This window comes from Pieris rapae, chromosome 19 (assembly GCF_905147795.1).
Source record: "Pieris rapae chromosome 19, ilPieRapa1.1, whole genome shotgun sequence".
In the NCBI taxonomy this organism is placed as follows: Eukaryota; Metazoa; Arthropoda; class Insecta; order Lepidoptera; family Pieridae; genus Pieris; species Pieris rapae.
In genome coordinates this window covers 8,134,433-8,161,026 of record NC_059527.1, presented here as the reverse complement: position 1 = coordinate 8,161,026, position 26,594 = coordinate 8,134,433, and the positions used below count along the sequence as shown (strand labels likewise).

The 26,594-nt window shown below is 31.9% G+C and overlaps 1 non-coding gene across 1 annotated transcript; it reads right to left on the bottom strand.

Moving 5' to 3' along the window:
- Positions 1 to 2,078: 2,078 nt before the first annotated feature.
- LOC123690033 lies at positions 2,079 to 2,165 on the bottom strand. The gene has a single exon (XR_006750869.1). It is a non-coding gene; the product is annotated as a U6 spliceosomal RNA (small nuclear RNA).
- Between the last annotated feature and the right edge of the window lie 24,429 nt (positions 2,166 to 26,594).

Genomic DNA, 26,594 nt, shown 5'->3' with positions numbered 1-26,594 from the left:
GAATCCTAAAATGGGCTGAGATCAGTGCCATTTATGGGCAACCGATGGTCTTAGCAATATAAGATCCTTTGCAGGACTTAAACCTATTTTAACACATATTTCTATTATCACTGACTATACGTGTACACAGTATTAGGTATATGTTGCAAAGGCTTTCTTAAGTGAATTGCGAGCTAAGTATTTGATTATTTTTTCAATTTACGACTGCCTAGACACATTTTGTGAATTAAATACGATGTTAAATAATATAATGAAATAATAAATTGAAGTATTAATGATAATTAAATGGTTTTCCAACATCCAATCACTAACAGTCTTGAATGTTAATCGGATTTAAATTTTCTAATTATATTTTTTAATATTTTTTTTGTAGTAAACGGTCAGGGGACTCTTCTGATGTTTAATCATACCGCCGCCTATGGACAATGTCTAACGGTTCGCGACTGCGTTGGCGGCCTTTTAGGAATTGGTATGCTCTTTTCGTTAAGGACCTGGATTGAATTCAAATTGGTTCGAAAATACTTCAGTGGGCAGCTGAAACGTTGTAATAAAAGTACCTGGAAGTTATAAATTCCTATCTTAAACCTCTATTATTATTGTCTCAGAGTCTTATACTTAGATACGGCTCAAATAATATATTTATTAAATTCATAACGGAATTTAGAAGTTTTATTATCATAATTTTCTTGACGGCATACTATTTCGACATTTTAATTACGTTGCGTTATTCAAACATTTGTTTTACTATACACAGAAATATACATAGAAGATACTATACATAGTTTGTGACAGCTAAATAAACATAATTTTCACTTCTGACATTGAGAATTCTATTTCAAAAGAAAACAAACAGCTCAAACGGAACAGACTTGTGTCAGCAAATAGTCCCTTATTTATCAGGATTGGAATTAATTAACGCAACACACGGCCCGGAGACATTTCGGCACCCGCGTTAAATTTATTTAAGTAAGCATTGCTCACTCGTAGGCCTAAAAGGGTCTTGTGAAATAAGCTTGAGAGTCTTTGATTTGTATTCGCTTGAAACAATTGTTCTATTATATAGTATAGCAGACTCGGCCAAGCGTTGCTGTGGCTAAGGTTTTTGTTATATTACATAGTAGTAAATTAATCAAGGGAAACCGTAGGAGAACTTATGTGAAACGTTGGTACCACGACACGGACCTAAACTAAACTACCTTTAACTCAGCGCCATCTGTTAGAATTGTATGAAATAATAAACAAATGTTAATGTTATCGTAATTTTAGTAAGGATGCCTATTTTTTTTGAAAATGAAATATAGCCTATGTCACTCAGGAATGATGTAGCTTTCCAACAGTGAAAGAATTTTTCAAATCTGCCAAGTAGTTTCGGAGCCTATTCAATTCATACAAACAAACAAAAAATCAAACCTTTCCTCTTTATAATATTAGTATAGATGACTTCGTATTTGAAAAAGTCAAATACGGAATATGGGTTAATTTTAAAACCTTAACTAAAAAATTAGAGCTGTCACGGGACGCCTGGCAGATGTGAAACATCGACATTATTTTGTAAAAATAATATGCAGAAAAGAACAGATTGTGATAGAAACTAAATATGTCATAATGATAAAATAAAATATTACGATTTTTTTCCAGATAACGATGACTATTTGTTGAATAAACATTATTTTCATTAAATATTTTTAATGTGAAATTTACTACTGCATTTAGACTGTATATCATATAGCGTGGCGATGCGTCGCCACGGCATGCGTCGTCACGGCATGCGTCGCCACGCCAGAAATCGGTTTTACGTGCGGCTATAGATGTTTCACATCAAAACTTAACATTTTTTTTTTCGTGGGGAAATGTGTTATGCATACCCTCCCGCGGTACGGTTGCCTGTGAAGGGTTAAGTGGGACTCGCCACTGTGCATACCCACTAAAACCCCACGGAGCCACCAACAATCGCCCGAAGCAGGACACGGTAACCGCTTAGCCTTGTCTGCATCCAGCCACGCGATCAGCCGTTAAGACTCACGGTCCTCTGCGGCCACGAATGATGACGAATGGACCTTGGCCTCAGCAAGGGAAAACAAAATATGGAACGATTTTGCGCAGGGGCCATGCTAATCATCTCTGTATCGTTCCAATTTTAGTATATGTACTGTCGAAGCAAGTACAAAAAATAAACTTAACATCAGGTGAGCCTCCTGTCCGTTTTCCCCCTGCTATATAAAAAAACAGATAAAAAGTTAATCAAACTAAACGTTAACGAAACGAATGGTTATCACGGGAAATAATAGTACAAATATACCTAGTACATAACTCACGTCTTATCACGACAAAAATAAAATAAACCAAGTGTTTATTTTATTTTGTCGTGATTATATTGAACTTGTATATTGTTTGTATAAGAATTACATCTTTAATAAAACATACTATGTTAAGCAATACATTATGAAAGTGAAAATAAACATTAAAACTCACAAAACATTCGTCTATAAAGTTATCGAATATAAAAGCAAACATTATTTTTTTAAATAAATTTCGCTTTGCCACATGCAGTGTTAATTAATATAACAATAAGGAAATATCATTTTTCTATATTGTTACTAGTTAATTAAGATCATGTTCGTAGCTACTCGTTACATAACCAGTAACCAGGCGTGTAGAACAAGCTACGGGGCCCCTACGTCGTAGACCTACGTAGTACAAGGTCTTACATTTAATTGCTGTCCAAATCCATGGATTAATGGATGTATCAGAAAATATGTATAGATGTATATGAAATAGCTTGTTAACTTTATAAAGTGTATTATAATGTTTAAAGATAATTCTCTGAGACAACTTATTCTCTAAGACATCATCGTAAAAATCTGTTTGTTTTTAAAATATAATTTCCAATGAAACACACGGAGAATTGTATTTTCCCCAATCAAATGACTGAATTTTATATTAAGAATCAAGATAGATCACCTTATATACATTTTGTGTTTTAAAAAGGATGACATCGTTTTATCAAAGTGAAATGCAAATGCAACCTTGTGATTTGTAATACTTAAAGTGCAATTGCTTGCGAAAGTGCAAGCTGAACACTTATCAACTTCCCCTACATAAGGCGACAGTTACAAAGCTTTTGTGTTCACGTGTGAACACTTCTTTACAGTTTACACTAGTTTCAATGTTCAGTCTGCCTTTAGCCATTGCTTGGGATGGTCGCGTTGATCTAATATTCTAATTGTGAATGCGAAAGTTACGTGCGCTACTAAATCTGTTTTGGATACTATTATGGATGTGTGGAGGAAATAAGGTAAATGTAATGAATTTGTTTAGTTAAGGTATTTGAACATTACTTTGATATTTAAGATGTTTTAAATTGTTTGAAATACATATATGTTTTACGAAAAGAATATAGTTGGCATATAATAACTGATTTGTGAATACTGTTTATGATATTATGGTATAAGTATTAATAATAATTTTAAACAAAATATATTAATGGTATTTATTAGCTTAGGCTTAACACAGTATAGCTCACTTAATAGTCATTTAGAGTCGTTATAAAATAATAACTATTAAATTATTATAACTACAAAAAATAAGCAGAAAGTTATATTGGAAATGGACATAAATTTTGGAAATATTTCAAACCTTTTTCCTTCATTGCTTTTACATGTCTCGAAAGAATTGTTACTGACAAAAGTAAAAAAATATGGAAGCGTACTCTGTATTCTAATTTTAATTTATTTTTTCATTACGTACATTTGAAAGTTTTATTTTAATTTTTACATAGAAAAATAACAAATATTTACGTTTTCAATTGTATATACATTATGGATACGATGTATTTTTAAGTATTTAAATAACTTCTAAAACAATTTTATAATTGTTAACTATTATCTCAACGACAGTCAATTCCAAATTAATAATTATTTTGAATAACAAAAATCTATTATTTATATATAATATATTTAAGGTTGTTGTTAAAGATACCCTCAAGTTTTTGTATCATAAATTGGTTTTGTGCCATTCCATTCCAGTCGCTTTCTGTTGCTGTTTCATCTCTCGAATGGAAAAAAAAAACTTATCTGTAGCCACCAGAAGTCTGTCATCACCACCAGCCAGAATGCTATATTTTTTCATATAATAATGTACACCAAAGGGCATTATTAAAAGCATTCTGAATAAACACGAAACGGGCGGCAGTATCAGTTAATATTGGATCTTCTTCTTCCATTCTAAATATATGATACACAAAAAATAAAATAAAAAATCGGAAGCATATAAATGTAGTGAGAATGTAAGTGCGTGCTCCTATTTCACCATGCCTCCTGCTGATGAGGAGAAATCTTGTTTATAATTTATTTTATTATGATTTATTACTCGATATTGATATGAGAGCTGGCAGTAAATGTAAATTTATTTTTGACGTTCACAAGTGTACATTGTGTTAAATATATGAATAAATGATTTTTGATTTGATTTGATTTAATTAAATGAAATTCCTTCAACAACTCATATATATACATATATATACTGTGTGTGGACTGCTTTAGTTTGTTTTCGTGAAGTCTGCGTGAAAGATCAGCAACTTTGAAATAATTGTTACGAGTCACAGATTTACACAAATTTAGCTGCGTTGTAAATGCACTTTATTCATAAACAAATAATGATTTACTATTGAAACACAAACGACATATTTTTTTACAATGTGGATAGTGAACAATGCTTAAAAAATATTTAGAAAAAACAAAAGTGCAAAGAAAGTTATAGAAGTAACCTACTCCTTTTCTTTTACTATACATTTTGCTATAAATTATATTATTAATAAATAAATTATCAATCCTGAGTCCGCGAGTAAAGGCTTCGCGTTAATATTTTTTTTAATGCGATTTCTGCTGTTAAAATAAAGGCATACATCACGAGGAAACTGGCATGTCAGAGACATTGTTCTTAACAACGACTTGGGCCAGGCTAATCTATAGCTAATCATCTACTTGTCTTAATATATGTGTTTTGAACGCCCACTGTTACAACTATAAATTGCCATATTCAGGAATAGTCCATTTATTGAGACCAACAAAATAATATCCATGTTACGACATTACTTGGACAGATTACTCATATTTTATTTTTGAATGCAGTACTTCATGCCAATATCATACCATTTAAGCGAATGTGACATTGACATGCCGGTTTGTTGAGTATTTGTGTAAATTATAAATATCAAGCTTTGTTTATATTATTTCGTGGATGTGTCAGATTTATTAAACTCACGCGAAATAAAATTAATTTGCGTCTTTTTATGTGCCTTAGGTTATTTTATTGTTTTTATTTCAAAAATTGAACCTTTCATAAAGGTATGAATGGAAAAGGTTGGAGGAGGCCTTTGCTGACTGGCAAACAGATGTGTAAAAACCAGCAAGATACAAATACTAGAATAGTTTTTTTTATTAACTTTCTTATTCTTAGTTTAATATAATTTATGTTTATATGTGTACCCAAAAAGTTGATCTGAATAAAAGTAAAAATAATAATAAAGTTATTATTTCGAAAATAATAATCGATTTGTTTTTATTATTACTCTCTGAGTAAGGGTTTTTGATAACATTTAAAGTTTGCCTGTATTATATACTTTCCTAAAAGTTAAAGTAATCAATAACTAATTCAATTAGCAAACGAGAAAACATCCTAATGGAGACGAATTGAAAGAATTTTCCGAACAATAGATGTCTCTTTAATTTAACGCCTACAAAAGCCTTCTGTCCCGGGAGAGAAAGAAATTCGCTTTTTTCTCTTACAATAATAATGATTTCCGTGTCCCCAAAAACTTTAGTTCAATTGGACAAATTAGCTCTTTTATTTTTTGAGAAATTGAGGGTGGCTGATTCCTTCATTTCTTCGGCTTTTGTAGTTATTTCTTAAATAGTAAAAACGAGAAAGGGAAGGAAATATCGTTGATTTTAACAAAAACATTACGGTATTTTATATATATTATTATTAATAATCTAAAGTATTCTCTTAGAATAGAAATTGAAATTGAAAAAAAGCTATTTCTTGGTATTTGGGATAAATAAAGTCTTAGTAGTAAATAAAAGTTTTATAAAGTAGATTTGCTTTAACAAAAAAACAAATTTAATGTATGAAAATGTTAAATTTATCTATTTCTATATAAAGTTTTGAAAAATATATGTTCTTAAATATTTAGGCAAGATAGCTTATACGTCTGTAAATGAAAATTTTTATGTGAACGTTATAAATAATATTAAATATATAATGAGATTACAAATCTATAGAGGCCTTACTACATATTTTGTCATGACTTTGAGGTTCCAAAAAAATTAAACAGACGCTTATAAAAACTCTTAGCTACACTCTCAATATACTATACATTTACATATACTCGTATACCTGAGTCTTATTTATTTGATTTTATTAGTAATAAAACTACTTTTATTTAAAACTATTTTAAACAGCATATACCATTAAATAATAGATATCTAGTTACCTATACCGATAACACTCACTATTTAGTCACAACACTATCTCTGCATTCTTCACATATTGTTTGGCTGCCATGTGCATCAGACCTCACGGATTCGAATAGTAGTTTCTAATACATAAATAAAGTGTCGTGTGTCTCCCCTGCACAAAAGAAAGAACCCGAACGAAATAAAATAATCGAAACACATTTTACGTCGAAAAACGAAGACAATTCAATAATCTTTTAAGTACGAAACAGTGTAACGGAAAACGATAGTTACAATAGTGACAGAATCCTCCCCTTCATTATTAAATAGGTGGGTAGCGACGCTCAGGGTTGTCACAATAAACTTAAAGAAAATAATATACACATAAAATAATAGTATATACATTGTTCCAGGTAAAAAAAATGTGTGGAGAACTAGAACATGATTGATAATTTTAAGTATATATTGTATTTGGAAAAGCTTTCATATTTTCCCATCCTTTCGTTTCCCATGCCATCTTCATTTATTTAAAGCTGAAAAGAATGGTATTCCCAAAAAATGTCCTTTGTTATGCCTGGAAAAGTTCACTTCAAAGCTGTATCGCTGCCGGTTGACTCAATAATAAGTGTGCAGGGAGGATTATATATATGTATACATATACTTTAGACAAAAGTAATATGCTGAAGTTAGCTGGTTACTTAGTAGACAGTCAGGGGATAAAATAAATAATACTGGGATAAAATATATAATACTGTCTACTATCACAGAACAACCCAGTGTACAATAGACAAAGTCCATTTGGGTAATACGAGATTCGATCTTACAACCTTAACCCTCACGCTCAACGCCATTAAAAACCCCACGGCACCACCAGCAATCGTATGAGTCAAGACAAGGTAACAGCGTTGCCTTGTCTGCATCCCGCTACGCTATCAGCCACTCACGGCCCTCTACGGCCACAAATGATGTGGAACTGACCTCGGCACAGCAAGGTCCATTCACATCGGCCATTTCGCTCTGTTTTACAATGCTGGGGGAGGCACAATGCTTGCATTTGCAACGTCAGCCCCAATTCTTGGCAACCACACCCAAACCGCCGCCTTTTCATATTTGGTTAGAAAAATATTTCATAAATAGAATCCTTATTTCTATGATAAACATCAATAAAGTGCGATTTCGTCAGTATATGCCATTGAAATGACTTTGATTTTTACATTTGCATGTTTAGCATCGTTTCAAACTAAGAACTTTAGTTATCAATTAGACGGGTGGCTGTTAATCTAATATGAATTTTTCTATTCAATTATGCTGTGACAACCCTACCATCACAGATTACACTGACGACGCCTTAACTAGATTCTTTTGTGACGCTCGTTCTCCAGTCGTCGGAATCGCATTAGGGGAGTTACGATTTGTTAAATCACTTATTGGCTCAGTTAGTGTGACATGCGAAGGATTGTACCAGCCCTTATTCTTCACCCCTATAAGACGAGATTAAGCGTATTTCAAATTAATTATTTTATTCCACAATATTTCTATGAGATGAGATAGAGAGATAGATAAGATTTATTGTTTTTTTTATGTAAATCTTTATGTATTTTCACATAATTATAATATCCTAATAGTTACTACTAATGCGATAGAACTACACAATACATACAATAAAAAACCTGTATGTGTACTTAAGTACACGCGTTAGAAGTTATACTGCTTTGGCGTAACAAGATAAAAATCTCTTCAAAATTTATTCTACGTTCTGGGAAACAAACTAATAAAAACGAAAAACATGTGTTAAATACATTGAAAGTTTTATATAACGCATTATCTAGTTAAATGAAGTTTATTTAAATATCATACAAAATATTTCGACATAATTAAAGAAATGGACATTTTTTATTTTAAAATGTTGACTATGTTAACTTAAATCTGGCAGTTTTTTTTTAATTACATTCGTAATTTTTCCCTAACGCGCCAAAAGAAATATAACTTCAATATTGTATATACCTAGTTTTGATAATCATGGATCAATTCAAATCAAAATACCTTTATTCAGTTTAGATGCGTCTTGCGTGCTTATAAATGTCAAGATTATTTACAAAATTCGCTAAAGAGCAAGACTACGCCATCCGTTCTCCGATCTTCCGATCCGCCTCCTACCAGGAGGCCATATTCTGAGAAGAACGGGCTAACACTTGAAGTGGGATGTTTTTACTGTTCAGTGGAAAAGTTGTAATTTGGAGATCATAAAATTTGAAACGTGTATGGCAACACAGAAGGCAGTAATTCCTTGATCATTCACCAGCCAGATGTACCGATAAGTGAAATACTCATCGTCCTCAAAACTATACAGAGTGCACTGTCATAAGAGAGGTGCTGTACATAAACCGGTGAAAACAGATCCGCTTCAGCTGTTTCCTTCGATGCTCAGACTACCCCGACTGAAGAGAGAGAGTGTTAAGAGTTAGAGAGTGTAAAAGTGCTGTTGTAGTTTGGGAATAGACAATACTTTACCATCTCTATACTATACCAAATGTTTTCCAAATATATATATTACAAACGTCTTCACCAGGTGAAGCCAGATTGTGACAGGGTAATAATTTATTATTATTTTACAGTACGCGTTATGAAAAAGCCTGTAACGCCTCACCGACGAAGGCGCCTGTATTGTATTTATTAAAATGTGTGACAGTTAAGGTCAACATAAATCATACAAAAAATAAATAAAAATACTAGACGTTTTTGTTCAGCACAAAAAAAATACCAGGGAAACAGCGGATTAAGTTTAGGATAGGCGCTAGACAAAGTGATACCTTCGAAGTTATGTACTAGTACTGCAAACTATATATGTACGGAAATTTACAATACATATGGTTTTATGACAAACTCAACTGTAAATTTTTAATACCTTAGTTTTATACAGTCTAGATTTTACAGCTAGCAACATCGCTTTGAAGTTTGCAGCGCGTAATAAAATGTTCTTAATAAAATATCGAAAATATTTCTCCAATTCGAATAGGAAAACTTTAAGAAATCTCTTAACTGGAATTAAACGGAACAAGTTTTTCAATACTTTGATATGACAGTATTGCATTTCTATAGTAATATCTTTATTTACTCTCTAGACGATAGTTTTCAATTCTTTTTGTTGATAGTATAATATTGAGTGTCCATGGGCGGCGGTATCACTTAACATCAGGTGAGCCTCCTGCCCGTTTGCCCCCTGTTCTATAAAGCAAAAGGTATAAGGCTTTGCTTCATGCGACCGTTATCCCTGAGGTTGTAGGTTTAATTCCTGTTCACAAATGGACTTTCTTTCTATATATGTATTTAACAACTCGAATGGTGAAGTAAAACATCGTAAGGGAACCTTAGACCCAAAACATCGTCGGCGTGTTGCAGTCACAGTCGCTGATTAATTTTAGATTAATAGACTAATGTTGATGAAAAAGATACTGAAATCTGAGGGCCACACTTCAAAAGCGCCAGTAATTTATTTAATTTGATTTATAATTATATCATGAATTGAAGCTCAATACAATATGTAAGTTTTGTTACAATCCGTATTCTATACAAAAAGCAGTTTTAAAATTGAATTACATCATCATGTCCTAGACAGTGTTTTATCCCTGATAGTTATTATAATATGTTTTAAAATTTATTTATTATTATAAAAATGTTCCAAAAGTTAGATAATCGTCGTATTTCCACTCCATCTCTCATTGGGAATTGGGATTACAACGAAGTTTATATCGTATTTTATAAAAGATGGCGCAATTTTCAGTGGCTTTGCGATTGTTCCCACGGGAGCTACAGAAGTGCTCAGCTATTGCACTGTTTTATCTTTCAACTTCATATTACATCAGGAAATAATAACAGTTCTGGATTTTAAAGCTAAATCATAAGTGTTAAATATATAATATTATGCATACATAGCGAGCAGCATTGCCTCGACTCTTATCTCAATTGGCTTTCTGTTTATGAGCTTATAGTATCCCCTCGTTTGGTAAAGGAAAACATCGTGATGAAGCCGGCAGCCCCGACTCTCAAAGTCGATAGTTTATTTGTTTTACAGAACAGGGGGCAAACGGGCAGGCGGCTCACCTAAGGATGTTAGGTGATACCGCCGCCCATGGATACTCTCAATGCCGGAGGGCTCGCGAGTGCGTTGCCGGCTTTATAATAATTGTTTCCCTTTTTTTTAAGGACCCTAAGTCGAATTGGTTCGTAAATAAATCGGTGGGCAGCTAATTGCACGAAGTGGTGGTGCGCGGCAAAAACTGCCTTGAAAATCGCGCAGTTGTGGTACGGCGGACGTCGAGGTGATACGGTGGAATTTTGTATTAATAAGTAATTGGGTGCGCTTCAGACATTATCATAATCACGTTCATGCCTTTAAAAAAAAGATCCTGAAGTAGATACAGAAATCCGAAGGCCAGACAAAAAATATGTAATCGAAATTCAAACATATCACATCACGTAAGTCACAAGTTGTGTTAAGCATTTTCTAACAGAAAAATCATTCGAAAGGATAAATAATTTGAATTGGGTTACTCCTATTTCAAAACACTGGTTAAGACTTGTTATTTCGACGTTATTACTTTATTAAAAAAAAAAAACAAAGAACATCTTCTAAATGGAATAAGTCTTAGTATTATATCATTTCAATCACAATAATGCCATTAAAAGTCCGTTTCAATTTCATTCGAATTCTGTTATACACTCAACAGCTCAAGATTTAGTCAAATTAGGGTCGATTCACCATTCTTCAGAACATGCAAATTTCATTCGAATTACTTCAGGCGTACAGTTCAAAATTGTATGTAAGATGTTTCCGTCTCGAGAAAAATTAAAGTTGGCTTTTGTTGTCCCCGAGTTGTTCGGACTTTTGTGGCCTCAAGATAACATGAGACTGACAGACATCTACCGGACGTTGCTACAAGTTAGCCGAGTTTAAACTGTTATAAGAATTCATCCAATGTTTATCTCAAGATAATGTTTTACTTTGAATTTAAATAATAGTCATTTTTTAAGAATGACTTCAATTCCTTTGTTGGTTTTTAAGTTAATCAGTTTTCACATGAAACAGTATTGTGTGTGTGTATGTATGTATGTATGTATTTAGAGTCGTTCATTACTGTATGTATGTATCTTGGTATGTATGTATATATCTAAATAATACAATAAATTTTTTTTATTATATCAGATCTGTGACGCAAATAGTTGCATCATTTCCAAATTACTTTTTGTAACAAATTAATGAATTATTATATATAAATTCATTGAGAAGAAAGAAAAGGTAGCCGGCATTAAAGGTACATTGCCTGGAATTGGAATATCTTTTTAAATTTGTTTTAATTTTTCATTTATCAATTTTTAATTATTAATAAGTACGTCCTCGGTCTTTCTATGCATACTATGTATGAGAGAGATAGAGTTATATATTCGATTATTGTAAATACTATATATTGTCTGTCTTAAAAGTAAATATTAATAATTCTTATTATAATCCATTTCGAAATTTGTGTCGCACAACCAACTAGGATTGTATACTGATATGATTACTATATTATAATAGTTTCATCTCGTTCAATTGACTTAGAGCGTCAAAGACACAACCTAAACGGAACTTGCAAATAAAAAAACGGGACGGGTTGCACTCCGGGAGTACCGGCAGAAGTGAAAACTTGAATATTAACTTTGTGCATTTTTGATATTTTAGAATGGTTAGGGAATAATTTTGCACGAATTGCTTTAATTGATATATAAATGTATTTATTTATTGCGGTATCGTATACAAACATGACAATTTATATTACATTAAATACGTCTCTTACGAATTCGATCAGGTCACGTGTCCTGACGAGAGTTTAAATTTTTTTACCTATTCCAAAAAAGTCTACAACGCCGCTAAAGAATATTTCACTTCAATATAACCAGGTCAAATCAGGATAACGTAAGACAATATAACACAATAAGCTTCTCTTTTATTTCCTATAAGTCCTTTTTATGCAATTATGACAGTAACATGTAGATATGAAATCTTTTCATATCATCTAGGTCACAGTCTGCATCTGAGTATTGTTTTGTAAGGAATCTTCTGCGTCATTAAAATAGAATAATGCATTTTCTCGTTTGAAACGTCATTCGCAAGATGAGCCTGAATTTTTCTTTTACATTGCTTTTTGTGTTATGAGCTTACAACTTGTTTTACGTAGAAATAAATCTAGTGTTTATTAACTATAACAGTTGTCTTTACCCACTTACCAAAGATCGTTTTATTTATATATTATTATATTTAGAAAAAAAAGATAGTAATAATCATAGCCTCGGTGCGACAATCCTAACATCTTCGGGTTAGATATTATCAACAGCTTTGATCAGTTTTATTTTTTAGAGCTTATCAGCCTTCTGTTCCTGACATCTGTCGTCCATTTTTGTTTCAAGATATACCGGATATACAGCCGGAAAGACACCAAAAATGGATCAAATAAAGTCTTTTTACGGGTTTTAGATAGGAATTTCAAGTAATTCTCGAAAAATTATTATCTTGTAAACCTCATACTTATTTAGTTAGTAGATAATACATGCAACATATGAAGGGTACTGTGAAAATATTATTAATGATTTTTTATTACTCCTAATCTTACTAATAATACTTTTAAGTAACACGTTTCAAGTAATTTATACTTTTAAATCTCTAGTTTTTTGGTACATAGATTGGCTCGAGGCTAAACTTACCTTAATTAATACTCAGCATCATAATTTATTCATGACACATACTAAATTTCTCAATAATTGCTCAGTCGTTTCATTGGGATTAGTGCCTGAATTACCTTCTTAATAACTAATGGTATCAAAAAGGCATTTTACACTGGAAATGACAATCTTAAAGACGGGAAATTAAAAATTACTTACACATTCACTGTGGCAGTATGTTTTTAATTTGCTCTCATTTCCTCTAAGACCCGTCGATTTCAAATTTTATATAATTGACGGCTAATTAAGACCCTGAAATTAAAAGAAACGTTCAACAGAGAATCATTTTTAATTTCAGGAAACAACTTTTTAATTGAGGGGAGGATAATTAAATGTTTCTTTATGATTTTAAGCTGTGCTTAGAGTTGTTAGTTAATTGAAGTGGTGTTGATTGTTTTATCAAATCGCACAACCAAGCTAGTGTAGGTCTAGGACTGCGAAAGTTGATTCCACAAGCCACACCACTGTGCTATCAAAATAATTACTAATACAATATAATTACTTGTAAAATATAACATATAAGTTTCGCCAATGAGTCAGGTACTTCATGTTAGAGTTTTTGTCTAATATATTTAAGGGGTTAGGCGCTGTATGCTGAAATACAGGTTCACACCTAGTTCAGCGTGAGATAAACCTGACTAATTTTGTTTATATAACTAGCGCAATTAGATATAAGTTATTCCTGTGAAACAAACTTCAAATAAATCATTATTATTATTATTAATACAGCTCAGATGAAAAATGACTCCCTAATAGTAAATGACTGATTGAAGGCAAAATCATAAGATTGTTATCTTTCGTTTAGATTATTGTACTGTGGTCAACTTATTCTCTAACCTTTAGTAATGACTTAAGTAACAGATATTATATACTCAAGTACGTACTTAAAAGATTAAATTGTGCACCTAGAAACGTTAAATAAAATCAATTGTCACTAAATTAACTGCTAGTTCTTAAAGCTTGTCAAATTTCATAAAAAAAGTAAGGTTGGTGAGAATTGCGGAGATATCCTTCTACTTAGGGCAAGAGTGTTTACTCCACAGTATTATCTATTACAGTAATTTATCTATTACCCTGATTATAATCCTTCTTGACTGATAATGTAAGAAAGACTGATAACTTACTTCATAGGTTACTTGTTGTTAAAAATGATATATGGAAACAAATACAAAATTATTTTCTTTGTGTGAATTAATTTGGTTATATGATGTAAAAAATAAATGATGTGTTTACTAACTAGATGGATCGACTAAATCATTAAACTAAAACAATATACATATTACCAACCGCAATTACAAAATTTCATATTACGAAAATTAAATCTTTCATCATACAATATCGTATACCGTTTGTGAACATATTTCATTTATATTTCGTATTTAATATAGTATTTGACAAAACGTAGACATTAATTTAAATGTTTATTACTTGTCTCACAGCGAGTAATGTTATTTCATACGTTTTATACGTAAATGGAAAAATGATTTGTTACATATTAAACGAAATTATTTACTGGATGTGTTCGTCGAAATTTCTCCATTTGCGTAACAATTTGCAAATCGCAATTTGCGCGTATCAAGTAATTCCTCAAAATAGATACTTTATATAATACTTGTATACAAGTATGAGCACAGAAGCACGATTTGTGATTATTTGAGAACGACTACAATATTATGTTTACCTGAAGTATTTTTCTCATGTAAGTATCATTTTTGCCTTTTTCGAAAAAATAAAGTCTTTAAACCTAAACCTATATAATAGAAGTTGCAACATGCTGCATATGTCACAATATAAGCACAAACCATTGAGCCAAGTCAAGCAATACTTGCCGTGACGGAAATATTGATTGGCATCTCTTGATCAACTAACAGGATTATCTATGATACTGGATATTTCAAGCCATAAATATAAATATGTCTTACCAGGTGTGACATACAGCTGTTGGACTTGGGCATTATCTCAGAAACATCTATTAAAGTACACGCCAAAGAGGAATGGAAAAACTTGTAGGTGAAGTACTGATACATCGCACAAGAGCAGAAATAGGAATGACGAACAAGGTATAAATAAAGTAAGGCAATTGAAATGGCGCTGGACCGAAATCATGAGAGATAGCAGCCAGAAATGGATAAAAATTATAGAATAAACACGATATGGAAAAAGAATAGAGGGAGTCAGAGCAAGTGATGGGCAGACGATAAAGAGAATAGGAGATACAAGTTGGACAAGAATATTGGAAGCAGAAGAGGCCTATGTGTCTCAGAACACGATGATCACAATTTTGATGTAATAGATTAAGTTAGGTTATGTGTATAAACAAATTTTAATATATATTATACTGTATGTCAGGAATAAAAGTTTAAGAATAATAACAAAATTCATTTAAGAATAATCTAAAAAAATACATGAAACATCGATGTTTTATAACAGTTCGATAAGGCTAAAGAACCTAATGCGACGCCAATTTGCAAAATAAAATATAATTTCAAAGAGCGACGCAATTGATCATTCGGGACATCAAACCCACGCCTTATCGAGTGCAAGACTGGTATGGTAATGAATAAATTTGCGTGGGGAACGATTTGATTGGAGTCAATATTTTCCTTCAAAGAAAAGCCAGGAAAACGCAATTATCGGTTGCTTTCCATCTTCTTTTAATGTACGTGTGGAAATGTATTTTCACAGCGCCTTTTCTGTTTTATTGCCATGAAATATTTTCTGCATTTTTATTTAAGTATTATTACGGTCTTCTTTTTGATTGCTTATTACTCACTAAGTTTTTTTCAGATGACTTTAACAATATCTGAGGAGTATTTTTCATTTTTTTTATAGAACAGGGGGCAAACGGGCAAGAGGCTCCCTTGATGCTAAGTGATAGATTTCATAGACTCATTAGGATGTAATATACTTTGTTACAGAAAACTATATAAACAAGTGAAAAATTAACCTTCCTTTGAAGTTAAAAAACACGCGTGAACCAAAAACATTATTTTGAAAGTAAGTCTTCTCAAATCTCACCTTCGTCGTTTAATGGGGTATAAAAAATAACAGTCACGCGATCAAAGTATTACATCATCCCTAAGTTAAATTGTTAGGGAAAGGACGAAAAGGCTTTGAGAGCATTCTTCAGCGACAAGGGATCATTTGTCAAATAGAAATAATATCGCTTAAAATTTTATAAATTTGTATGGAATGTTTCAGTGATAGATCATAATTGGATTATATTGGAATTTGTATAACCTTGTTACGTAAATGTTATATATTTTAACATGTTATTATTATATTGGCGAAGTGGCTTCAGCGTGTAACTCACATACCTGAGGTCGTAGGTTTGATTATCGGCTGTGCATCAATGGACTGTCTTTCTATATACGCATTTAACATTTGCTCGAACGGTGAAGGAAAACATCGTGAGGAAACCGACATGTCTTTGACCCAAAAAGTTGACGACGTGTGGTCAGACACTGGAGGCTGATCACCTACTTGCCTGTTAGATTTAATGATTTTGATTGGTTGATCATGAAACAGAATCAAAAATCTGAGGCCAAGACATAAAAAGGGTGCCACTGAATTATTGATTTTATTTTTTATTTGGAAAAGAGTGAATCATTCCGACATTTATGTATACATATATTTCAAGGAGTTATATTTCGTAAATCATCCTGTTATGACTAACAATAAAACGCAATATTTAAATAAAATAACATGAATAGTTATACTCGGTAACTCCTTGTCACATTTAACAATTATTTAATAGAAGACCTATTAAAGTAATTCCCACAAAAAATAAAATCCATTTTATGAAATGATTTTGCGATACGCAAAATTAATTGAACGTGTCCCGAATGAGGAGACTCTGAGGCAGACAGTTTTTAATAAAATGTCGTTTTCAATTTATACGACATTTTTAAATATCGCTTAATAAGAATGCTTTGTAACGGAGATTTATTAAATGTTTAATAATCCTGCTGATTACTTTTTTCTTGTATTATAATGTAGGAATTTATAATCCATATCGGACAAATATGAAAAGCAGCTATAATTATCAATTAATTATATTAATGGGTAAGTAACATTACATTGCACAATTTGAAAACGACGAGTCTGATTTTTATGGCACGGCACATAACACGATATTCATTGATTGTTAGGCGATAAAGGATCACTGTATTGTTTATTAAAAGAAAGGGCCTATGAAAAATATAAAATGTACTCCAGATGAGTTGGAGTTCATATTGTTTGAGCTAGAAGATCGGATAGAAAATGCCTTAGATCTCTGCAAGCGTATATTAAAAAAAAATTATAACACTTAAAAACGCATATTACGCTTAGATATTATAAACACACACTTGTCTTCACTATTATTATCTTCAGTATTGTACTTTATTTCGTCGATGATAATGTGTCGGAATCGAACTCGAAACTGAATTAACTGGTCGCGTTCCGGCATGTTGGGAAAAATCTTGAACGATGTTCGAGAACTTTCTAGACAGGAGTAACTGTTGTAATATTATCGTACAATTCTAAACGTGTGATCCCTTTATCTATCGTATCTTGTCGTTCAGCGTTCTAGAATGTTCAATCTGACTTTAAGAAGATTCCGATCTTTCATCTCTTTCCGCGTATCATGCCGTCCTTGTCTCTTGCCCAGAAAGTTCTAAAGTTCACTCTAGAATATTTCTAAGGGGTATAACCAATCCTGAAAACGGGCTACATTTGCTTTGGAACCTCTTCCTGCCCATATATTACATTTTATATTGTTCAAAACGTCCCATCTTCGTTAACGGTTATAATGTATGATTTCTTTTTGTATTTCTCTAACTAGGGTTGCCTGGAAGAGATCGCTATTTAGCGATAAGTCTGCCCGTTGCATCCCTTATAATTTATTGTATTTTGTTATTTACTAAAAAATCATAATCATAATCTTCGTGGCATTCAAGAAAATTTTTTTTTATAGAGCGTACCAATTCCTAAAAGGCCGGCAACGCACGTGCGAGCCCTCTGGCATTGAGAGTGTCCTTGGGCGGCGGTATCACTTAACATAAGATGAGCCTCCTGCCCGTTTGCCCCCTGTTCTATAAAAAAAAATAAAAGAAAAACTTTTCTTGAATGCAACGAAGTGTTCATAATGAAATACTTTAAATATAGTTTATAACACAATTTATTTAGAAGAGAGTGCAAGCGGATAGGAGGCTCATTGATGTTAAGTGATATGTCGCCCATGGACACTTTCAATGCCAGAAGGCTCGCAAGTGCGTTGCCGGATTAAGGAGAATTCTGTTTATAATACAAACAATGAAACAAAATATGACCAGCATTTATTTTCTATTACAATCTTAATATATATAAATCTCCTGTCACGATGTTTGTCTGCGATGGACTCCTAAACTACATAAGGGATTTTTAAATGAATTGGCACACCGTGAGCAGTCTGGTCTAACTTAAGAGATAGGATAGCTTAGATCTTTAATTATAGTTGCAATTTTATTTTATTGCAAATTATTTGTTTATTATTTGATACAATTCTAACAGATGGCGCTGTATTAAAAGTACCTTTCACATAAGTTCTCCTACAGTTTCCCTAGAATAGTTTACTACTATGTAATATAAAAAAAAACCTTAGCCACAGCAACGCTTGGCCGAGTCTAGTAGTTTATAGATTTGACGTAACGTACGTTAGCTCTAGTATGTATGTATTCTGCAAGAATTTTCAAAGACGTCTTAACCGCGTTAATAACTTATGAAGTGCACCGCGAAAATTTAAACTAACACTCGTAAGTTTCAAAGAAAAGACGTACACCACTCTGTAAAGTTGGCTCGTAAAACATATGAGGTCGTCTTTTGAAAGCGCATTTACATCTGAATCATAAAAGTTGACAAGTGATTTAACTTGACTCTAGACAGATTTCTCACGACATACAAGAAGTTTAAAGAAGTTTATTCTGATTAAAATATATATTAGATTAAAGAAATATCTAAAAAGCTTGTTTTACATACATGCGTTAGAAGTAACAAAAAGTATTTTCAAAATGTTTATCTTTCCCCTTATTTATATTTTTATTGTAGAAAGCCCGACACTAAAGTTAATTAATTTTTTGCTGACTATAATAAACCAAACAATTCTTTACTTTTGATATAATATACAAGTGTTTTTGTGTTAGGACGCAAACGGGTAAAAGGCTCACATGATATTAAGTGATACTGCCGCTCACTCACATTTCAAGAAGGCTCTCAAGTGCGTCGCCGGCCTTTCAAGAATTGAAGAATTGGTTCGGAAATATTCCGCTGCTCATGGACACTCACATTTCCAGAAGCTCGCAAGTGCGTTGCCGGCTTTTCAAGAATTGAAGTCGGAAATATTTCAGTGTGTACTTGCTCCCACATACGACCTCAAAAGTTCTTTAAAAAGGATCAAAGTTACTTAATTATTATAAAATAGGTCAATGTATTCTATTAAAAATATGTTATTAATTCTAATTTACTAATAATAACTAACCTTAAAATTTAATAATTAAAATATATTAATGGAGTCCATTAAGGCAAGGTTCCGAAGATACTGGCAGCGTTCCCCCTTTGAATAGCTAGACTAATAATTCTTTGTACGAGGTAGCTGCCAGCTCTTCGGTCACCTGTGATGTCGACTAGCCTTTTTGATATTTCTTAATTATTTGTTTAAAAAATGATTAATGTAATATTTACTGAGTTGAATCCGTTTAGAACTCAGAAATGCTTTCAAAAACCCGAGCTATGTCAGGTTTCAGTCGAATAGAATTCGTAGCTTACGGGCTTAATCCGATCTTCGAAATCGACGTGCCATATCGAATGGAAGGTTTCCTAGGAAATCCTTTAAGAACTAATAGTTTTCGGGTCTTAAAACGCTACAATATTGGTCAAAGTGTATTTAGGAGGAAATTTATTGTAAGTGGTGGTTCATGATACAAGGCTATTGGAGCGTGGATTACGAATTGTAGAAATGCAGCATTTTGTTTGGAATTCAAAATGATGTTCGATGATGGAGTGAGAATAGCAAGAGTTGGTCGTATATTTATAAAAAATAATGTTTTTAATATTTTATCTTACATTATGATATTTAGGGTTTGATTTTAACGGTCAACTACGAATAATTTCTAATAATGAATATTAATATATAAATAATAATATAGTAACATTAATAATAAAAATATTAACTTAATGAATTTCAGCTTTTCAATTTAGTATGTTGAAACACAACACCGCACCAAACAATGCTTGTATTTATATCAACCCGTATTTGTGATTAACAAGTTTCGTGACAATTGTATTCGTTCTGCGACCGAAACCGAATCAACTAAAGCATCAAACGGCAGTCGTAGTAATTAATGTCAAATTATTAAGTTTAAAATGTTTGGTGATAAATAACTTTTAATAATAATAATCAGAAAACAATCGAAAAAGTTTTCATTACGCACCCAACAGAACAGTCTCTGGACTAGTCAAAATGTTCTATGTTGGTATGTACTAAAAAGCTAGGTATAAAGTAGAAACAAAGTTCGTGGAGGCAGCTAGTTATATGTAAAATTATAAAATAAATAATATATAATAAAATAATTAATTTGACAAACTACGCTTCTCTAAGCCGTATCTTCACAGAAAGTAAATACAAACCTTATTTGTACAGACTGGAAACTATTTCTATAACTAAAATTGAATTTGATGAAATGGATTTAATTTGATTTGACTACAAAATGTGGTTTAAAAAATAACTATGAACACGACCGGGTTCCATTAACAAAATGTTTTCAGATATTCATACTCGCGTGCAGTTTGCGGAATAAATTAATTCTCGAAATAGGCCCGTTTTAATGCCCAGTTTTAAAAATGTTATTTCGACTCCGTCGCCATGGAAAGTGTTGAGTGTAATTACTAAATTAAATCAGGAATTTATGTACATTCGTTTTTAAATTTATGTATAAACCATCTACTAGCAGCAGTGCTGGCGTAGTGGCTTCAGTGTCCGACTCTCACTCCTGAGGTCGTAGGTTCGATCCCCGGCTGTGCACCAATGGACTTTCTATGTGCGCTAACTTTTACTAATATGCGTATTTAACAGTGGGTGGAACGTTGGAAAACATCGTGAGGAAATTGTTTTTCTTAGAACCAAAAAGTCGACGAGGTAGAGGCTTATCACCTACTTGCCTGTTAGTTTAACAATTGATCATGATGATGAAACAGATTCAGAAATCTGAGGACTAGAAAAAAAACGATAGTAGCGCCACTGAATTAAATTATAATATATTTACGAACATACCAAAATGCAAACTGATTATTTCTTAATACCTAATTTTCAACAAAAGGAGGTGACATAATATATATTAAAAATTATCGATAAAAGTGTTTTACATTTTAACATTATTAAAGGCGTTAAACGATACAGGTAGGCAGAACTTACACCCATCTACCTGCTTCAAATTATGTTTAATGAAAAAGCAGAAATCTAAGAAAGATACCCTCAAAGGCTCTTAATACTATATATATAATAATCCATAAATATCTCAAAAAACACCTTCCAACATTTTTTAGTTACCTTTACTATGTCGTTAATAATCATTTAATAATAACGAAATATATAAATATTTTGTTTATAGGGTGGGAGGCGACCAAGTAATTAAATTTTATTTAATTAATTGAGTTTATATAAACTCATATATTTTATGTTAATGATTGCATATAATTAAGCAAATTTTTCATAGTTAATTGCTTCTGTCAGTTTGCAGTTGAACGTATGAGTTGCAATTTCTAAGCATTTTAATATACTTATAAAAGTGCGAGAAACATATTGTTGTCCAGTTATTTATTTTATGTAATATATTCCTACAGCTAATCACTAAACAATATTCAAACAATTAGATTACACACAAAAGCCAAAACGGAATACACATTGAAACAGAAACATAAAGCACAGATTTACAAAGCAAAGTTCTAAGATTGATTGATTAATAGATTATAACATATGTTTAATATTAAGGAATAAACAAAGCCATTATTAGTAAAAGAAACCAGATTTTTTAAAGAATTTTTTAGTCACCGAAACCAGAAAACCGCTGTGGTTTGTATTAATGTAACGATAGCAGTTGTTTTGGAGCGCGACAAATGCATGTAAAAGTAGTTTTTTAATTTAGAATAATTTATGTTGTTATATTGTATAATATATCGATTTGCTGGTAATTTATGTTGTAATCTGTAGGTATACGATACATAACCGAGTTTCGTAAATACTTGGTCTTAGATCAGTTATTCTAGACTATCTTTAAAATCTATAGTACAGCAGAAATTTAGTAATATCTAAGTTGAAGTTTAAAAATTCTGTTTTCCCTTTAAAACTTTCCTTTAATATAATATTTTTCTAAACGGGTCAGACGCCTAAGTTGACAGGAGTCGGTGCCATTCTAAGCAACTTTACAAGATTAGGATTTTTAAAAGCATTCCTGTGTGCGTGTCTGTCAACGTGGATTTAGTGCTTCACTGTTTTAAAGCTTTCACAATTTTGTTGGCAATGTTGAATTTGAAATTCTTATACTATTTTAGGCGAATCAAAAATTTGCTGTTTTAAATATTTATACTTATATTGTGTGGTTTATAATGCGTTAAAATAAAACCTGTTTCACATTGTAACAAAAACATAAGTATAAAGTATAATTAAAAATATGTAATAGTATAAATGTAGATGTCAAGTAATTCAGCCGGACCACCGGTAATGTAAACTCTAATTTGTCATTATCTTATTATAATTTAATAATAAATATTAATATGACACATTAATAATTATAATTATTAAAATAATAATATAATAATAATTAATGAAATTTGCCAATTTACACGTCTAGTATAGAAATGATATGAATAATAAAATAATGAATCACAACAAACTTTTAAAACTTCATAGTGAAACAAAAACAGGTGTAATAGGAGGCAAACAGGCAGGAGCCTCATCTGATCTTGACTTCACATAAGTGACACACACACATTGCCAGAAGGCTAGCAAGTGCGTTGCCGGCCTTTTAATTATTAATAAAGTTAACTAATAACTTATTAATAACAGAAAATACAAATACAACAAAACAAAACAACCAACCAAATAACCAAAACTTATATTTAGCTCCGTCGCTAGATGGCAGTAAAGAGCATTAAGTTTCTATTAAGCGAGGTCTTAATCAAGTCAAGCCACTACAAAATATAAAACAATTAAATTCCAATAATAAAATATACTGAAATATTCACACGCTTATTGAGTTTGTGAAATGAATTAAAATATAGTCCATGTAAACTATTTTAATATTCAGTTTTATTTAACAGCCTTTAATGCACCGAGTGAGCTTATTTTATAGAGCTTTGTATAAACTGCTCTATTTACGGAAGCTCTGAAGTTGTAGGGTATTACAGTAATTTACTTTGTAAAGCTTTTATTATAGTTTTTAATGTATTTTTGTTTTGGTTTATTCGAGCAAATTTAAGATTGATCTTAAAACATTATCGTTTAGTGTTATAGTTGTATACTAAACGTCAATGTAGTATTACTTATCGCGTGTCTTGTCGATTATTATTAGAGAAACAGTCTATTTCAATTAATATTAGCAGAAAATAAATCTGGTATACGTATAGGAATTTTATACATTTATAAAATTATTCGTTAGTAATGAATGTTTTAGCGCTGGGAAAAATGTGTTTTTTATTTTAATTAGCTTTGAGAATATATAAAATTTTAAGGAGTTTCTTTCTATTGAATCTAGGTTTAAATCATAGTATCCTAGAAGTTTTAATAAGAAATATTATTTTATACATACTATTACTATAATATAAGAGCAGTGTTGGCCTAGTGGCTTCAGCGTGCAACTCTCATACCTGAGGTCGTAGATCCGGCTGTGCACCAATTGACTTTCTATGTGCGCATTTAACTTTTGCTCGAACGGTGAAGGAAAACATCGTGAGGAAACCGTCATGTCTTAGAACCAAAAAGTCGACGACGTCTGTCAAGCACTGGAGGTTGATCACCTACTTGCCTATTAGATTTAAAAATGATTATGAAACTGATTCAGAAATCTGAGGCCAGGACCTAAATAGGTTGTAGCGCTACTGATTTATTTATTTATTTTATATGCTTAGAAGATACTACATTTATTCTGCACTTTCTAAAAAGAAGTTAGTAGATTAAATGCTTTTCCTAATTCCTTTTAAGAGTTCCTGAAGGAGACATCATACTTAAGCGAAGTGCTGTAGTTAAAAATGAATAACAATTAAACCAATTATCGTTAAACAAACTACCTGCTGTAATTTTCTTCAACTTTTAAGCGAAAAGTTTACTGGCCTAGTTATATCAATTACTTCTTCTACTTTCAACATTTAGATAATTTGACATTTGTATAAAATATTGATTCTTTTGAAAAAACTCCTTTATAAAACTTTTATTGCTGACACCCAGTATAATATATTAAAACTTATTTAAGTTACACTAGGAGCAGTATTGGCCTAGTGGCTTCAACGTGTGACTCTCATACCTGAGGTCGTCGGTTCGATCCCCAGCTGTGCACCAATGGACTTTCTTTCTATGTGCGCATTTAACATTTGCTCGAACGGTGAAGGAAAACATCGTGAGGAAACCGACATGTCTTAGACCCAAAAAGTCGACGACGTTTGTCAGGCACTGGAGGCTGATCACCTACTTGCCTCATAGATTTAAAAATGATCATGAAACAGATTCAGAAATCTGAGGCCAAGACCTAAAGAGGTTCTAGCGCTACTAATTTATTTATTTTATTCATTTAAGTTACATTACCTCACTTTATCTAATAGAACATATTATGACCCGTTTTTGGTAATTTGCGTGTCCTGTGATGTATAGGCCTCTTCCAGCTGTTTCCATTCTTTTCTGATGTTAGCTCTGCTTGCCCAAGTTATGCCTCCTATTCTCTTTTAATTGTCTGGCGTCCTCTTGCTCTGTCTTAATATTTTCAATTTTTCACCGCATGGTTGCGATTCTGTTATAATTTTGGTCCAAAAAAACAACTTTTTTAACGGATATTAATTAATTAATTCTATTTTGACTAAATTGTATAGATGTGTAGAAACATTAACATTTCGCCTTATTAAATAAAAATAACCTTATCAATTTATCAGTTACTAAATCTGGTAGTAAACTAAAAAAAATGTTAAGTACAGGCTATGTACAAAAACTTGAACTTACAGACGTTACAGACGGACTGAATATGCTTCGTAAATTATATTCAAATTGTAACTAGTAGATAATTAAAAAAAAAAACTCAGTCTTGCAACAACCTTTTTGAGATCTCATATTTATGTATCTGTTTCACGATCGTTTGTGAGTCTAGCAGACAGAAAGGTGATGAGCCACCTAAACCTGACACGCGCAGGTAACTTTATGGGTCTAAGCCAAGCCGGTTTCCTCACGATGTCTTCCTTCACCATTCGAGTGAATGTAAAATGTACATAGAAAGAAGGTCCATTGGTGAACAGCCGGGGATTAAATTTTTTCCCATCACAATCACATACAGTTTCGTTATTTGAGAGCCGAGAAGAGCCTTATTGTTTTGATCAGCCAAAACCAAACTTATTTTTTCTCAAGTTAGTGCAGCGTTAGAAATAACAACTTGACATGCCAAACGATTTTTTTTTGAAGTTATACTTCTTTTAGCGCACTGGAGAAAAATGATAAGAGTGAATTTTTACGATGCGCCCGCACACCAACACCCTTATTCGACATCGTAAAGTTAGGCATGGAAATCTTTAACTATGTTCAAGTTGAATATTCTAGTATATTATAGAACACGTGTTTCCAGTACAATTAAACAGTGTGAATAAATATATACTTTTTTGGTGTTTTTAAATCGATTTCATTTATGACGGTGATATTATTTACTGATAATTTATTTATTTAAATAAAATCTTTTTGAGTAATTTTAATACTTATCGTTAATCACTTCTGCATATTAGTTACTTTTTTTCTTAACTTCTAACGCGTGTACATAAGTACACACACTCTTTTTTTATTATTGGATAAGTTTATAAGTGTGTTTGTGGCTATTTGATACCTTCTCACCGAACACTAATTAAATCGACTTTAATTTCGTTTTACTTGTTGAAAGTTAGTCCTGTCACTCCTGAATAAAAGTAGCAGGACAAAAGAGTCAGGCAAACTTGGCGCTAATACAAAAGGAAGCCCAATATAACATTTCTGTTAATGTTCGTGTTAACAAACTACGCTCGACTTCGGTAATTGTTTTATTCGGAAAAGTTTCCGTTCAATATAAAACTGTGGAACACCTTACTAGGAACTGAGTCTGTGCTGATGGAAAAACTTGGCTGGATCGGGTGTCCATATCAACAAAGTAT